Source organism: Heterodontus francisci, chromosome 28 (assembly GCF_036365525.1).
Source record: "Heterodontus francisci isolate sHetFra1 chromosome 28, sHetFra1.hap1, whole genome shotgun sequence".
Taxonomy (NCBI): Eukaryota; Metazoa; Chordata; class Chondrichthyes; order Heterodontiformes; family Heterodontidae; genus Heterodontus; species Heterodontus francisci.
Window position 1 is genome coordinate 38,514,395 of NC_090398.1, and position 15,260 is coordinate 38,529,654.

Below are 15,260 nucleotides of genomic sequence, written 5' to 3' on the forward strand. Positions count from 1 at the left end.
ACATGGGCAAAAGAGTTAAATTATAGAGGTGAGGTGAGAGTTACGTTCCTTGATATCAGGGCAACTTTTAATCGAGAGTGGTACCAAGGAGCCAGCCGAAAATTAATGTCAATGGGAATCGGAGCGAAAGCTCTCCATTGGTTGGAGTCATACCTAGCACAAAGGAATATCATTGCAGTTGTAGTATCCAGGCGTCTCAGCACCAGAATATTGCTGCATGAGTTACTTAGGGTAGTTCAAGGTCGTGCAACATGTGCAGAGTACTGCGAGTATGATGAGTTGATGGAATTGGATGAAGAGCGGAAGCAGGTATCCATTTGCTTTTTCTAACATTTTCACCCTGTACGATTTGGTTCTTACTCTGCTACAGGGGAAGAGGATAGCTGCTTGGTGATTATCTAGTAAGTGTTCAAGGTCTATTCTATTCCTAATGTTTAAAATAGTACAGCAATTGGTGGTTCGGTGAATAAAATATATCAAAAATAATGAAAATAAATAAAATAATTAAGTAGTTAATTAAAACACTTTAATGGTGGCATGATGTGTCACGGCTGCAGCATATGGGAACTCTTGGGTGGCAGTGTTATCCAGGGCAAACACCTCTGCAGCAAGAGTTTGTGGCTCGAGGAGCTTCGACTATGATTCATTGAGTTGGATGCCGAGCTGCAGACACTGCGACACTTCGCGCTGTGGAAAGTTACCTGGACACTTTCTAACAGGAGGCGGTCACACACAATAGGATAGTGTCTTCTGATTTGGTCAGTGCTCAGGGACAGGAGTGTGTAGCTGCAACTAAGGCAGGTAAGGGGACCCAGAGAGCAGGAGTGCAGGGGCATCAGCCTTTGCGATTGTCCAACAGGTTTGAGGTTTTTGCAGCCTGTTTGGATGCGAATGGGGGCTGCAGGGTGGATGAGCTAACTGACCATGGCACCGTGGTGCAGGAAGCCATTCAATCAAGGGGGAGTATCAAAAAGCAATGTAGTGGTAGCATGGGGTAGTATATTGAGGGGAATGGACACTGCCCTCTGCAGCAAAGATCACGAGTCCAGAAGGCTGTGTTGCCTGCCCAGTGTCAGGGATCAGGACATTTGCTCTGGGCTGAAGAGAAACTTTGAGTGGGAGGGCTAGGAGCCAGTCATCCACTTCGGCACCAAGGACATAGGCAGAGCAAGGAAGGAACTTCTGCATAGTCAGTATGAGAAAATTGCACCACATTAAGAAGCAGAACCAGATTATTACTTGAGATACGTGCAAATTGGCACAGTACAAATAATTTAGAGAAGTAAGTGCCTGGCTCAAAGACCTGTGTATTAGAAGTGGGTTCCCATTCGTGGGGAAGTAGGAGCACTATTGGGAAAAGTTAGGGCAATATCGTTTGGTCGATCTACACCTGAACTGTGATGGGGCTGGTGTTCGACTGAACGGCAAAACGATGGAATTAAATAGGGTTTAAAACTAAATCGAGGGACAAGGGATCAGATTTGGGAAGCTGTGGTGAATCAAAGAGTGTTGAAAAGGCAAGAGATAAAGGTATTAATGTGGGAGATGATAAACGGACCATGACAGAAAGGCATAGAAAAACAAAGGTAAGAATAAATTAACAGCCAAGGCTAAACGTTATGTGACAAAAATAATAAAAGGACAAGAGCAAAGGTTTTGTAACTGAATCCACGTAGCATTCGAAACAAAGCAGATGTACTGACAGCTCAAATAGAAATCAAGAAGTCCAATCTGATAGCCTTGACAGAGACACGGCTGCAGGATGACATAGATTTGGACCTGAATATTGAAGGTACATGATATTTAGGAATGAATGAAAGTTAGCTAAGTGTGTGTGTGTGTGTGTGTGTGTGTGTGTGTGTGTGTGTGTGTGTGTGTGTGTGTGTGTGTGTGTGTGTGTGTGTGTGTGTGTGTGTGTGTGTGTGTGTGTGTGTGGTGGGGGATGCGTTGGTTCTGCTAATTCATGCTGGTATTAATACATTACAGAAGGAAGACCTAAGTTCAGGAGACCAGGATGTAGAAGCGTTTATGGTAGAGATCAGAAATGATAAAAGCAAGAAGTCACTCGTGGGAGTGATGTACAGGCCCGCTAGCAGTAATCACAGGGAAGGACAGAGTATAAAGGAAGAAAAAACGGGAGCTTGTCAGCAAGGAATGGCGATAACCATGGGGGATTTTAAATTACATGTAGACCGGATAAAATCAGCAGGGGAAAGGTAGCCTAGTTGAGTAGTTCATAGAATATTTACGGGGTAGTTTCTTAGAACAGCATGTTGTGGAGCCAACTAGAGAGAAGGCTTTATTATTCCTGGTATTGCGCAATGAGATAGGATTAGTGGATGACCTCATAGCAAAGGTTGCCCCTAGGTAGCAACGATCATAATATGCATGAATTTCACATTCATTGTGAGGCAGAGAAGACTGTGTCCAAAATTAGTATTTTAAACATAAATAAGGGCAATTATGAGGGCATGAAAGCAGAGCCAGCAGAAGTGAACTGGCAAATTAGATGAAGGGATGGGTCAATAGAGATGCAATGGTATACATTCAAGGGGATCATTAATACTAAGCAGAATATATACATTCCAACGAGAAAGAACAATTTCAAGGGGAGGGCGCACTATCCGTAGCAAACTTTAAAAAATGATAGATTCAAACTAAAAGATAAAATATGCAACTGCACAAACATGGACGGAAGGTCAGAAGATGGGGCAGAAAATAAAGGGCATCAAAGAATGAGTAAAAAATGATAAGGAGGTAAAACTAGATTAAGAGGGCTAGCTAGCCACAAATATAAAACAACAGCAAACAAGAGCTCCTATAGTTTTTTTTAAGAAGAGTTACAAAATGAGCTTTGGTCCTCTGGAAAGTGAGTCAGGGGAGTGAATAAGGGAAGCAGAGATGAGGAGATTTCTTTTTCTCTCTCAGATGGTCGTGAGTCTGTAAAACTTCCTTCCTCAAAGGTCAGTGGAAGGAAAGACATTAAATATTTTTATGGCAGAGATCTGTAGTTTCTTGATAAGAAAAAGGGTGAAACGTTGTCGGGGTAGATGGGAATGTGGAACTTATTGAATGGTGGAGCAGCCTCGAGGGGCCGAGAGGCCCACCCCTGCTCCAAATTTGTACGTTTGCGTACAACCAGTTTCAGCTGCTTCATTAGTGACCTTCCCTTCATCATAGGGTCAAAGTTGAAATATTCGCTGATGATTGCACAGTGATCAGGAGCAGTCATGACTCCTCAGACATTGAAGTGTTCCGTGTCCGCCTGCACATGAACTGGACAACATTCAGGCTTGGGCTCATAAGTGGCAAGTAACATTTGCGTGACACAACTGCCAAGGCAACGACCACCACCAACAAAAAAAGTAACCAGTTCCCTTGCCATAAAACAGAAATATTGTCGCTGAATCCCCCACCACCAGCATCCTGCAGGGTAGCATTGACCAGAGACCTAACTGAAGCAGACATATAAATACGGTGGTGACAACAGGATGCCAGACAACAGGATGTCTGCACTAATAACTCACTTCTAGTCTCCCCAAAACCTGTCCACAATTTACAAGGCACAAGTCAGGATTCTGTTGGAACAACCTCCATGGCTTGGATGATGCAGCTCCAACAACACTCAGAAAACTGGACACCGTTCAGGACAAAGCAGCACACTTGATTGGCACCGCATCCACCACCTTAAACTTTGACTCCCTCCACTTTTGGCGTTACCATCTGCAAGGTGAGCTGCACCAAGTCACCATGCCACTTTGAAAGCTCTTCAAAACTAGCGAACTCTACCACCTAGATGGGCAAGGGCAACAGATGGATGGGAATACCACCACCTGCATGTTCCCCTCCAAAGATATACCATCCTGACTTGGAACAAATCGCAGTCACTTCACTGCTGCTGGGCTAAAATCTTGGTGCTTCCTCCATAAAAACACTGTGGGTGTACCTACAGCAGATGGACTGCAGCGTTTCAAGATGCCAGCTGACCGGCTCCTTCTCAAATACAATTAGAAACGGGAAGCAAATACTAGCCTTGCCAACGATGTCAACAGCCCATGAAATAATTTTTAAAATGCACAGATCCAGGGGGTTGGGTGGGGGGTGCAAGGGGTGGAACTGTCATCATGGGGTTAATCCGGATGGAGTAAAACTCTCAATCGCGTGTGATACAGGCTGTCCACTAGCTCACCACTGGGCTGCAGATTGAGTGTGAGTGTGTGATACTGAGAACCTCACTCGGGATGGGGGTGCGTAGTTTGAAGTCTCCGACGAGCTCAAAAATAGGCTGGAATTGTTTGTGAGTTGGCTGTCCTCAGTATCATACTCAGCAGGGTTTGAGGGATCAGAATAGCTCAGCACTTGGCTGCTGATTGTGTGTGTGTGTATCTGTGTATGTGTGTGTGCGTGTGTGTGGGTATCCCTAAGTACATCGTTCGGAGGGTGAGGGATTGGATTAGGTCAGCATAAGGCTGCAGATTGTTCTGCGTATGTGGGCTTCAGTACCACTCTCCGGAAGTGTAAGGAATCAGACTAACTGAGCACTCGTGTAATTGTGTGAGCCTCAGTACCACACTCTGTTGTGAGGCATCAGATCAGCTAAGCTATAGACTGGGATTGATAGTGAGTGTGTGGCCCTCAGTAGTGGGGAGTGGGGTGGATGTTGATGGATCAGACCAGCTCAGCACTCGCCTGGAGATCAAGTGCTAAGGTGCAGGAGTATCCTCACCCTTGCTAGTTGATCTTGAGTCTCAGGTTCTGGAACACATCCACTGTGCTGGACATGGGCTTCCTGCAGAATGTCACCCGATCCTTTAACTAGAGTTTCATTTCCTCACTTGTGCTGCTGGCCAGCATGGCCAAAAACGGCAGGGAACTCTCACTCTGTCTGTCCCTAGAGGCTGGCGATAAGGGAAAACAGGACTGTCAGTTACACAATGCTTTTTTTACATACTCGACAACAGCAACTTATATTTGCATAACTTCTTTAACATAGCAAAACGTTCCAAGTGCTTGAAAGGAGCATACATTGCATGGAATGTGACAGTGAGCGACATCATGGGATAGAGAGGAGAGCTAACGCCTGGTAATAGACTGATGCTTTAAGGGACATCATAAACGAGCAAAGAGAGAAAGAGAGAGGTTACAGAGATTGGGAGGTTGCAGGGGCTGGATGGGGTTACAAAGTTTGGGACTGAAGGAAGTAACAGTGTTTCAGGGGATGGAGAATGTAACAGAGATAAGGAGGGTTGTCCGAAGGGTCAGCTTACACAGAGATGGAAGTTTGTAGGGCTGGAGATTTTACAGTGATAGGGAGAGATATAAGGCCTGGCAAGGTTACAGAGTTAGGAAGCCGAGTACAGGCTGGAGGATGCTATAGAGATAGGGCGTGTTGCCGGGCCACAGGACGTTGCTGATGTTGAGAAGGTTGTAGGGCTGGAAAAAGTTACGGATCTGCGGTTGTAGGAGCTGGGGGAGGTTACAGAGGTAGGGAGGGCTGTAATGCTGGAGGAGGTTACAGAGATGGGGACGTTTGCTGTGGCTCCAGGAATTTAGTGAAATAGGAAGAATTGTAGGGACTAGAGGAGGTTACAGATGTAGGGACGACTGCTGAGGTTGTAGCATGTTATAGAGATAGGAAGATTTCTCGGGAGTGTAAGAAGTTACAGAGATATGATTATTTTTATGGTTTATTTTATTGAAGAATTTCCGGTTTATGAAAAGTATTCATAAGGTTTGATGGAGAGAAACCATTCCCTACTGGTGGGGGATTCAACGACAATGGGGCATATGCTTAAAAACCGAGCCAGGCAATTCAGTAGGTAATTTATGAAACACAAAGCGTGCTAGAAGTGTGGAACTCTCTCCCACGAACAGCGATATATGCTGCAGCGCAATGAATCATTTAAAATCTGAGATAGGTATATTTGTGCTCGCCAACTATATTAAGGAGCATGGAGTCCAAGGTTGCTGTCTGGACGTACAATATAGATGAACTCTGATTTCACTGTATGGAGGCACAGGATGGAGCAGATGAATAGCTTTATGTTGTTTCTGTGTATACAAATAATGACAACACCAAGTAGAGCCTGTTGGTTCTGTTTATGATGTGTAAGGATTGATGAACATTCCTTTTTGGTTGTATTTTCATTTCCACTATCGATTTTCCTGATACCCAGGATCATCACATGAACATCATCATCCTATTCTAATTGCCTCCCATTCTTTCCTGCTCCTCCTCATCTATCTAATGGTTCAACTGGACAATTATTCCTGACAGTGTGATGAGTCCCATTGAGCGTGTGCGTTGTGAGTGTGTGCATGCGAGACTGTGTCTGTGTGTGTGTGGGTTTATGTGTGTGAGTGTGCAGGTTTGAGTAGTGTCAGTGACATTAAAACAGTGGGACAATTCCTCCATGTGTGTGAGCGTGCGTGTGTGAGCGTGTGTGCACGATTGTCAGTGTGCACGCGTTAGTGACATTATTAGCATGCTGGAAAGATACCCTATTTTGTCTGACGGCGAATTTTGTTCTTATCATGATGGTAGGTTTTGTGCCGGGGGTGAAGGGGTTGTGTGGGGTGGGGGGGGGGCGGGTGGTGGCCGGTGCCACTTGCGAGGTATTAGGTCAGAATCAGCCGCCATAAAACCTGCCGCTAATATTCCTGGTTCAGATGCTCCCAGGGGCAGGAAAGGTAGCAGACTACCTTCCCACCCCAGATAGCAATTGAGGCCCTTAAGTTGATTATTCCCAGCCATTTCAGGGCATTTTCTTGCCACTACTGAGATATTACCAGTTGCAGTGCAGGAGTTGGTGGGGGGATGGGGGGAGGTGGGATGGTGGCAGTGGCCTGCGCCGCACTGGGAGGACAGTTTGTAAAATGCACGACCTCCTTTCAGGCTTGGAGGGGACAAATTCTCGTGGGGAATTTGTGGCCCATGGAGGAACCATGCTTGGGAACCATTGTACCCCCCAGGGACCCCTTCACCGGACCTAACGCCCACTTCCCCCACCTAGCTAACCTCCCCTCGCACGGGCCAAATCGGAGATAGCACCGGCGAACCCGTAGCATTTACGTCTTCTCCAGCGTTCCAGCACTGGGCTTGTCTCTGAGACCTCTGGAGTACAGGCAGTGGCCACTGCTCCCAGTGACGCTGCCAATATTGTTGAGTTGCTGGCCCGACGACGGTTTGTGTGTGTGCCTAAATATGTGTGAGTTTCTTAAAATGTGTATCAGCGTATGTGACAAAGTATGTACGTGTAAGTGTTTTAATGTCATTCGAAGTGTGTCTGAGAGTGTGTGTGCCGTTGTAACCCAATGGCCCCTGTGCAATCAGCTTTCACTGAACAATTTCTGGAACTGGAACGTGGTCCTTTTCCCACTTCAGAGTACTCACTCTGTTAAATACGTTATTTTCGTTGCATCCTATTGCTTTCCTTTGCTACGTAGTGTTGTTATCACAGTACTGTAAGCTACTGGGACCGAAGAACAAGTCTGCACTAACGCTATCAATGAATTGAAATTAAGGCAACAAGCATCAACATACCTCTTACTGCGAATGATGCTTTCTGCAAAACAAGTCAAAGAATTAAAATAAAACGCTCGGTTCAGATAGCTGGATAGGCCTTATCCTGAGTATTTCACACAGTTCTGGGGTTCGACCATTGAAGAAGGATGCCAAGGTATTGGATAGGGTGCTGAGGAGGTGTAAAAATCTTAAAGGAAGAATATGCGAAATGGAGAGGTTTCAAGACATGATCGCCAATGGTGGAATGATTAAAATTGGCCAGGAATGGCTAAAGTGCAACTTCAGCAACTAATTTCAGAAAAATGCATAAGAGACTGATTTCCACTTTAAAGCATCTTTGTTACAAATATGTGTTGAAAGGTTTGGGACACACGCACACATACACACAGCGATACCCCCACAGATATCAGCTTTATTACCAAAAACAGAATTACATGATGTTTTTTTGTTTCGGCCATTCCTGCTCTGTTTGGTGCATGAAGGACATTTCACTTCCCCATGACACAGGACTGATCCCCCCACCAGCATTATAACTAAACCTATGCATTTCCCCTGAGCCATTACTATGCCCCATACCATTTCCTTTCCCCATTAAACCTCCACCATGATCCTTTCCACAGAAACCCTCTCTATTCGGTGGCAGCGGTGATGAGAAGAGCCGGGTTATGAAGAGCGGTGAGCCGAGGCCCAATACCAGAAACAAAGGCGGCGGTGAGAAGAGCTGGGGCGTAAGGAGCAGTGAGGGAGGCCTGAGACCAGAAGCGGCGTCGGCAGTGAGAGCATTCTGCTTATTTCTGTGGACCTGCTTGACCAGCAAAAAAAAAAGAATCAAAGTGTGACTTCACAGGAGAGCCGGTAAGTGATTGGTGGATATATCTTTGGCGTCTCTTTTTTGTTTTGACCAAGCGATTTATATCAGGAGACGTCATTACAGGTGAAGATTACACTTAGGGATGTATATATATATATATATATATATATATATATACATATATATATTGAAATACTGAGATACAAATTAATTAATTAAATAGAATATAGATGGTTGTGCAGGCGATCTGTTGCAGCTGCAGTATGCAGGAGCGGGTGGACCCCTGTGTTATCCACGGTGATCACATCTGCTGCAAGTGTTGTTTGCTTGAGGAATTTCAGCTCAGAGTTGATGAGCTGGAGTCTGAGCTGCGGACACTGCGACACATCGGGGAGGTGGAGAGTTACCTGGACACTGTGTTTCAGGAGACAGTCACACCCCTTAGATTAGTTACAACAAAGTTGAACCGTTGTCAGGGGCAGGAGGGTGTGGGTGCGAGTGTGGCAGGATTGAGGATCCGGAATTTAGCTTCGGAAGAGACTCAGCCAGTCCCCTTATCCAATAGGTACGAGGTTCTTGCTTGTGATGTGGACGAGGGCATAGATTGCAGGGAGGATGAGCGAACTGACCACTGCACGGTGGTTCAGAGTGCCATTCAAGTGGCGGGAGAAAATGGAAATTTTGTATTCATACGGGATAGCATAGTGAGGGGAATAGATACTGTTTTCTGTAGCAAAGACGGAGAGTACCAAAGGCTGTGTTGCCTACCTGGTGCCAAGGTTAAGGATATCTCTTTTGGGCTAGAGAAAATCTTGGAATGGGAGGGAAAGCATCCAGTTGACGTGGTCCACGTAGGTACCAACGACATAGGTAGGACTAGCAAAGAGGTTCTGCTGAGGGATTAGGAGCAGCTCTGGGATACATTGAAAAGCAGAACCACCAAGGTCTTAATCTCCAGATTACTAACTATGCCACCTGCAAATTGGCACAGTGTAAATCAGATTAGAGAGGTAAATGCTTGGTTCAAAGATTGGTGTGGGAGAAATGGGTTCCCAATCATGGGACTCTGGCGCCAGTACTGGAGAAAGAGAGAGCGGTTCGATTGGTATGGGCTGCACTTGTACCATGCTGGGACCAGTGTCTTTGCGAATTGTATAACCAGGGTTGTAGAAAAGGCTTTAAAATAAATAGTGGGGAGTGGGGCTTGGGGTGGGGGTGGTGTGGTGGGGGGGGGAGTGTTCAATTGAAGGGAGTTTTAAAAGTCGAAAAATAACAAGAGAACAGAGATGCAGGGTACGGAAGGGGCATACCTTAATCATAGTGTGACAGGTAAGGACAGAGAATACGAGCAAAAGAGTACAGCAGAAATTAGAACCAGAGTAGGCAAAAATGGTAATAAGTCAAAGCTTAAGGCCCTTTATCTGAATGCACGTAGCATTTGTAACGAGATAGATGAGCTGAGGGCACCGATAGAAATAAATGAATATGATTTGATACCAATCACAGGGACTTGGTTGCAGGATGACCAGGGCTGGAATCTCAATGTTCATGGATATTCGATGTATTGGAAGAGTAAGCAAAAAGGAAAAGGAGGTGTTATTAAAGGAAGGGTTCAGTGCAGTTATGAGAAATGAAATAAATGAAATAGATCATGATGTAGAATCAGTTTGGTGGAAATAAGGAAAAGCAAGGGGAAGAATTCACGGGTGCAAGTGGTCTGTTGGCCCCCAACGAGTTGCCTCTCTGTAGGACAAAATATTAATCAGGAAATAATGGAGACGTGTAACAAGGGCACTGCAATTATCATGGGCGAATTTAATCTGCACATGGACTGGATAAATCAAATTGGCAATTTTAGCATGGAAGACGAATTTGTGGAGTGCATCAGGAATTGTTTCTTTGAACAATCCGATGCAGAACCTACCCGGAAACAGGCTAGTTTAGACTTGGTAATGTCTAATACGGAAGGGATTAATAAGAGATTTCGTAGTTAAGGATCCTCTAGGCGCAAGTGATCATAACATTGTAGAATTTCAAATTCAGTTTGAGGGTGCGCAACACGGGTCTCAAACCAATGTCCTCACCTTCAGCAAGGGCAGTTACAGAGGTATGAAGAAAGAGTTGTCTAAAGCAGGCTGGGAAAATAGACTACAGGAGAAGTCGGTAGATGAGCAGTAGCACACTTTTAAGCAGCTATTTCTTAAAACGCAGCAAACATTTATTCTGGTAAGAAGGAAGGCCTCGATGAGAACGATGAACCACCCGTGGATAACAAAGGAAGTTAAGGAGAGTATCAAATCAAAAACAAAGGCGTACAAAGCGGTGAAAGCTAGTGGTAGGGCAGCGGATTAGGTTTTTTTATAAGAAACAAGCAGCGGATGACTACAACCCTAATAAAGAGAGCGAAAATTGAATATGAGAGTAAATTGGCAAGAAATATAAAAACAAACAGTAAGTGCTTCGACGGGTAGATTAAAAGGAAAAGAGTAGGTAAAGTAAGTGTGGGACCCTTACAGGATGCGACTGCGGAATTAATAACGGGAACAGGGAAATGAAAGGTAACTTCAACAAATATTTTGCATCGGTATTCACGGTGGAGGACACTATAACCACCCCAACAATAATGGATGAAAAAGGCATAAATGGGAGGGTGGAACTTGTAACAATCTCTATCATGAGGGAAAAGGTGTAGGCAAATTGATGGGACTACAGACAGACAAGTCGCCAGAACCTGATGGCATGCATCCTAGGGTTTTAAATGAAGTATCTCAGAGATAGTAGAGGCATTGGTCATAATGTACCAAAACTCACTGGATTCTGGTAGAGTACCATCAAATTGGAAAAACGCTAATGTGACGCCTCTATTCAGGAATAGAGGGAGAGATAAAGCAGGAAACTGTAGACCAGCTGGCTTAACATCTGTCATTGGGAAAATGCTAGAGTTTATTATTAATGAAAAAATAGCAGGGTATTTAGAAAAGCTTAATGCAATTAGAAAGAGCCAATATGGTTTTATGAAAGGGAAGTCATTTTTGACAGATTTGTTAGAGTTCCTTGAGGATATAACAAACAGAGTGGATAAAGGGGAACCGGTAGATGTACTGTGTTTGGACTTTTAGAACGCCTTTGACAGGGTGCCACATAAAAGCGTATTGCACAAAATAGGAGCTCAGGGTATTGGGGTATTGTGTTGGCATGGATTGAGGACTGGCTAACATACAGAAGGCAGGGAGTCAGGATCATTGGGTCCTTTTTCAGGTTGGAAAGCTGAAACTAGTGGGGTGCCACAAGGATTGGCGCAAGGGCCTCAACTCTTTACTATCTTTATTAATGACTTGGGGCAAGGGACAGAGTGTAGAGTATCCAAATTTGCTGGTGATACAACAATAAGTGGGAAGGCATGTTGTGATGAGGACGCAAAGAATCTACAAAGCGATATAGATAGGTTACGTGAGTGGGCAATAACTTGGCAGATGGAGTTCAATGTGGGAAAATGTGACGTCAGCCAGTTTGGTACGAAGAATAAAAATGCAGATTCTTATTTAGATGGAGAAAGACTACACAATACTGTAATACAGACAGAACTGCATGTTCTTGTGCAGGAAACGCAAAAGGTTAGCATGCAGGTGCAGCAAGTAATTAGAAAGACAAATTGAATTTTAGCTTATATTGCAAGGGGGTTAGAGTGAAAATAGCGAAGTCTTATTACAACCGTACACGGTGTTGGTGAGGCCACACCTGGAGTACTGCGTGCAGTTCTGGTCCCCACATTTAAACAAGGGTATACTAGCGTTGGAGGCAGTTCAGAAAAGTTTCACCAGGCTGATTCCTGGGTTGAAGGGGTTGTCTTATCAAGAACGGCGGAACAGGTTAAGCCTCTTTTCATTGGAGTTTAGAGGAATGAGAGGTGATCTTATGGAAACATAAAAGATTCTAAGCGGCCTTGACAGTGTAGATATTGAGAATATGTTTCCACTGGTGGGGGAATCTCGAACTAAGGGGCATAGGTACAGAATAAGCGGGCGCACATTCATAACTGAGATGTGAAGGAATTTCTTCCATCAGAGGGTGGTGAATCTCTGGAATTCTCTACCTCGGAGTGTTGTGAGGCTAGATCACCAAACGTATTTAAGGAGGAATTAGATAGATTTTTGAAGTCTCAGCGAGCTGACGGTTATGAGGAGCAGGCCCAAAAGATGATTGGAGGCGTCGGACAGATCAGCCATGCTCTTATTGAATGGCAGAGCAGGCCTCAGGGGCTGAATGGCCTACTCCTGCTCCTACTGCTTATGTTCTTGTATTCATCCTCCACTCTTCCATTCCCTCTCAAAATTCTCCTTCCCCATTATCGTTTACCCATTAAGCCCTGCCCATCCCTCCTCGTCATTACCGCTCCCACATTAACTCCCACCATCCCCATAAACTGCATTCTCGCTCTCTTGCAAGCTACGCTCTCGCGCCTAACCTTCGAAACCGTCGCTCACACTGGGTGTGGATCAGATGGGCACATCGAGTAACATCGGTATGTGCCACATGCACAAATTCAAAAACACGTGGAAATGGGGGGGGGGGTGCAGAAACATGGTGCCTAACTCGTGGAAAGGGATGTCCACATGTGCACAGCAGATAACATGAGGAGATGGGGTGCTTATGCGCTCAGTGGGCAACAAGTGGAGGATGGAGCCACATGCTTACCATGTATAACACGTGGGGAGTGGTATCCACATTCTCACAGCGGGTAATACGCGGAGAGAGAGATGCACTTGCACATGATAGAACATCGGCCTCTCTCACGGAGAGGGATGTAGCACTGGCCTCTCTCACAGAGAGCGTTACACCACCAGACTCTCCCACAGATGGCAGCAACACCAGGATATCTCATACACATACATGGTCACACAACCAGTTACTCTCACACACTGCGAGTTAAACAAGTCTCTCTCACACACAGTTAATGCTTTTGTGAACGGCAACAAAGCAATGGAATTCATAATAAATGGGAGGATTTGAGAGGGGTAGAGGATGTGAAAGAGCTTGGTGTCGAGGTGAACAGGTCCCTGAAGGTGGCAGCACAGTTAGATAAACTGGTGAAGAAGGCATATGGAATGCTTTCCTTTATTGTCCGAGTTATAGAATGCAAAAAAAAGTGAAGTAATGATGGAACTGTACAAAATGATGGTTAGGCCACAGCTAGAGTATTGCATACAGGTCTGGCCACCGCGTTACAGGAAGGACATAATTGCTCTGGAGAGAGTAAAGAGGAGATTTACAAGAATGTTATAGAGTCATATAGTCGTGCAGCACAGAAACAGGCCCTTCGGCCCACCATGTCTTGCTGATCATAATGCCTATCTACGCTAATCCCACCTGCATGCATTAGTTCCATATCCCTCTATGCCTTGCTCATTCAAGTATCTGTCCAGATGTCTCTCAAATGTTGTTACTGTTCCTGCCTCCACCACTTCCTTGGGCAGATGCCCACTATTCTTTGTGTGAAAGATTTACCCCTTGATCCCCTTTTAACCTCCTCCCTCTCACCTTAAATCTATACCTTCTAGTTTTATTCACCGCTACCATGGGAAACAGACTCTGGCTATCTACCCTATCTATGCCTCTCATAATTTTATATATCTCTATCATGTCCCCTCTCAGCCTCCTTCGCTCCAGGGAAAGCAAACCCAGCCTATCCAATCTCTCTTTATAACTCAAGCCCTCCAAACCAGGCCACATCCTAGTGAATCTTTTCCGAACCCTCTCTAGCTTAATCACATTTTTCCTGTAGTGCAGCGGCCAGAACTGCACACAGTATTCCAAATGCGGCCGGAACAACGTTATGTTCAACTGTAACATGACATCCCAATTCTTGTACTCAATGCCTCGGCCGATGAAGGCAAGCATGCCATATGCGTTCTTACCACACTGTCGACCCGTGTTGCCTCTTTTAGGGAACTATGTACTTGCACCCCAAGGTCTCTCTGCTCAACAACATTCCCCAGGGCCCTACCATTCACAGTATATGTCCTGCCCTGGTTTCAAGTCACAAAGTGCATCACTTCGCACTTTTCTGCGTTAATGTTGCCAGGGCTGAAAAATTGCAGCTATGAGGAAAGATTGGATAGACTAGATGTGTTTTCTTTAGAGCAGAGGAGGCTGAGGGGTGACTTAATTGTACAAAATTATGAGTGGCCCAGAAAGTGTCGACAGGAAGGATAGAATATAGAACATAGAACATGACAGTGCAGTACAGGCCCTTCAGCTCTCGATGTTGCGCCGACCTGTGAAACCATCTGACCAAAACGATTCCATTTTCATCAATATGTCTATCCAATGACCACTTAAATGCCCTTAAAGTTGGCGAGTCTACTCCTGTTGCAGGCAGGGCGTTCCACGCCCCTGCTACTCTCTGTGTAAAGAAACTACCTCTAACATCTGTCCTATATCTATCACCCCTCAAATTAAAGCTATGTCCCCTCGTGTTTGCCATCACCATCCGAGGAAAAAGGCTCTCACTATCCACCCTGTCCAACCCTCTGATTATCTTATATGTCTCTATTAAGTCACCTCTTCTCCTCCTTCTCTCTAACGAAAACAACCTCGAGTCCCTCAGCCTTTCCTCGTAAGACCTTCCCTCCATACCAGGCAATATCCTAGTACATCTCCTCTGCACCTTTTCCAAAGCTTCCACATCCTTCCGATAATGCGGTGACCAGAACTGCACGCAATACTCCAGGTGCGGCCGCACCAGTGTTCTGTACAGCTGCAGCATGACATCGTGGCTCCTAAACTTGATCCCCCTACTAATAAAAGCTAACACACCATATGCCTTCTTAACAGCTCTATTAACCTGGGTGGCAACTTTCAGGGATTTATGTACCTGGACACCAAGATCTCTCTGCTCATCTACACTACCAAGAATCCTCCCAT